A 3,535-nucleotide genomic window follows, 5' to 3' on the forward strand; every position below is an offset into this window, starting at 1 on the left:
TACAGAATGCACTGCAGAAACTCACCAGGGCTCCTGAGCCAGCACCTTCCAAACCCATGACCATGACCATAAAGAAGGACAAGGGCACATGGGACACATGGGAACACCACTACCTGGAAATTCCCCTCCAAGCCACTCACCATCCTGACTTGGAACTATATCACTATTCCTTGGGTCAAAAGTCTAGAACTCCAGATGGACTGCAGTGGTTCAAGAAGGCAGCTCATCACCATTTCCTGAAGGGCAATTAGGGATTGGAAATAAATGTCCGAGCCAGCGACACCCACATCCCATGAGTGAATTTAAAAAAACACCTTCTCAAGGATAATTTGGGATGAACAACAAAAAGCTCATATTCCATGAAAGAGTTAACAAAATACTTCCTGGTAGCTTTACCATTATAAATTCCTACATTGGCATTAATAATGAAAGCTGTCTATAAGGTGTAATTACACCTTTCCACCACAGAGGTGCTGCATCACCACTTCTGCCTGCAGGGTATAATTGTAACACGACTAGTTTAGAATCTGAGAAATAGGAACAGAAGTAGGCCATGCTTCACCTCAAACCTGCTCTGCCTTTCAATAAGATCCTGGCTGATTTTATCCTAGCATCAACTCTCCTATCTGCTCCTCATAACCCTTGACTCCCCTATAGATAAATAATGTCTACTACATTGGCCTTACAAAGCCATTATGAAAGGAAATGTGTAAATGTGGACAGAAGGCACTACTTTAAAATGGGGACTAAGTTATATTTCTGTACTCTGGTCCAAATATTGGCTGCCACCTGATATAACATCACCTGAAGACACCTTGTGGTCTGGAATCCACACATGCAATGCCATGAGAGATTAAGAAGTGTATATTATTTAAGATTAAGATTTTGTTCATCGAGATGAAGAATGACTGCGCTAGGGAACAAAACACATGGCAATTTTCTAACCAGTTACATTCCATATCAGCAGAGATTGCTAATGCCAGGCGTCTGCTTGCATTGCACCTGCTGCTAATTCCAATGGATCTTAGCCTTGGGAAGACAGCTCCGAACTTCATTTTAATATGTAATTAATGGGGAAATATAAATTTGGCATCCCTATAATTTCCCAATTTTACACCAGGTGTGAACTGAGTCACATATTCGCCCATGTAAAACAGGAATCCGTAATCATTAAGGAGCTGTTGGACGATTTAAAGGGTCAGAGAGGAAAATAAATTATCTTTGAATATTATTTTATATATCTTTTTGGCCATCAACATTTTTAAGATCAGTTGTGAGGAAGCCTTTGTGCCAATGGTTGTTTACTCAGCTCCTGAAAATTGGCACACTGTATTACACTACTTTTATTTTTCTGAAGGATGACAAAGAACTAAGTAGGTGAGATTGGACCCAATGATTGTGCCATGGGCAGCTACCCTTCTAAATCACATGTGCAGGTGGAGCTAAGCTGATATTTCTGAGCAGCTCTACAAGATTTAGAGGGAAGGGTGATTGAGTTATGCTACAGTCTGACCTGCAGCCAAATTTCATGCCATGAAGGGCATTGCTAATGGCTATCAAGAATGCCATGAATTTTTATGCCACATGCTCACAACAAGCTGCAGAGAAACAAATGGCCTGGCCTTCATTGATGGAATTTGAGTCTGTATTTCCTCGATTATCCTTGATGTAGTGGGTGCTTTGAAAAACCCAAAGGGCTGTATTTACTGCTTTTAAGTGGTACCAAATGAACCAAAGTATGTCAAAATGATCAACAGCCCAATAAACGTAACATGGTGCCACCAAAGATATCTGCTGGTCCCAACACAACTATCCGGCAGCAACTGAAGAACAGGGATGCTGATGCTGAGGACCTGAAGCCAATCTGCATCATGGGTTACCCCCAGTTGTGACAATCAAGATAACCAGCTCCATCAGCTTTTCTGCCTCTTTCCATTGTTGTCCTCTCAGGAAGAAAGCATGAAGTGACAAACACAATAAACTCCTTGGCACCAACTCTTTCAACACTAATTGAATTTCACAAGCTACCTCACAGGGGATTCACGTTTACATCACTCCATTATTTGCCCACAGGCTCTACTGCCTCTGCGCAACTACTGTCTCAACCATAGTTTTGCTCCAACCTGAAATCACTGTTAATGTTTGCAGCTTTTTAAAAAGCAAACACGATTTTTATCCCTCATGCAGCCATTTATCACAACGCTTGAAGTTTCCAGTCTGGACTGCCTGTTTGCAACTGCCCAGATCCCAAATCATCCCCACCTTTGGCAAGCTTCTAATTCGAGGCATAGAACCTGAAAGTCAATGCCTTTATGAAAATTAGGCCAGGGTCAGGCCTCATCCAGCCTGGTGCTTGGTAATCTTTCTGGGTCACTTTTCACTATTTTGCATCTAGTGCCATCATCATACACGGCCAGGTCAATTTAAAGTTTCTTTATTTCAACACTACACCTTAACCTCAGCAGCACCACCTACTGCACCAGTTTGATATTTTAATCCCCTCTGTCAACTATGCCTGTGGCCATACTCAATGAGTTTTCAATTAGTGCTGTGGACTCGTGCACATTTGGCTGTAACTGCCCAAAGTGATTTGACTTAAGATTCTGTCAGCAAAGACTTGTTCAGTTACTGCAGCTAGACTACGTCTCAGAGTTGAATAGTCGGTGTTTTAAACTCACTTTGTAAACTCAGCTTGACTTTTTTAGTCAATGTTATCACATTACTATCACATTACAATGTCACCTGCTATCAAATTGTGCACCAGGTCAACTTTCTGTTAACTGGTTATCTTTATGGCAAAATGAATGGGAAAGCAAGACAAAATTAATAGGATATTTTAGTCATGATTGAAAGTAGCTACAATCAAGGATTGATCTTGGTGTTATAGGGGGAAAACCAACTCCTAATAAGTCATTCGGACTCGAAACATTCATTGTATTCTTCTCCTCAGATGCTGTCAGACATGCTGAGTTTTTCCAGGTATTTTTGTTTTTGTTCCTAATACATTACAGGTTGTTTATTTGGAAAGTATTTCTAGACTTAGACATATGAGCTGAAGTAGATTCCTGATTCACTACAAATTCAGTTTACAAGCCATTATATTCAGCTACTTTTAATTTTCATATGTATTATTGTACTAAACATAACACAATTAGTTGCTGGAACAAACACTAGTGTATTAAGTCAAAGGAAGCATTGATAAACTGATAGCTTTTAGCTTGGGTTTCTACCTTTTATATACATCTTACATCTTTATCTTATTCGGGGAATTTTAATAAAGGTTTTGCATTGTCATAAGTTAATTTATGATCTGTAATGTAGCATTTAAAACTATTACCCATGACCACTGGTACAGGAAGAACATTTTGTCTTCCAAGTTTAAATATTTGTTGTTCTTTTCCTCAACAACTGATTTGCCAGGTGTTTGCTTTCTGAAAAAAGGCTTCTAGAAAAAAGTAACACTTATAAATAAATCACCCACATTGGTAAAATTTGCTGTCGATGTGATGTTGCTTAACACATTCTGCTTCACTTC

This window comes from Carcharodon carcharias, chromosome 3 (assembly GCF_017639515.1).
Source record: "Carcharodon carcharias isolate sCarCar2 chromosome 3, sCarCar2.pri, whole genome shotgun sequence".
NCBI classification, from domain to species: domain Eukaryota; kingdom Metazoa; phylum Chordata; class Chondrichthyes; order Lamniformes; family Lamnidae; genus Carcharodon; species Carcharodon carcharias.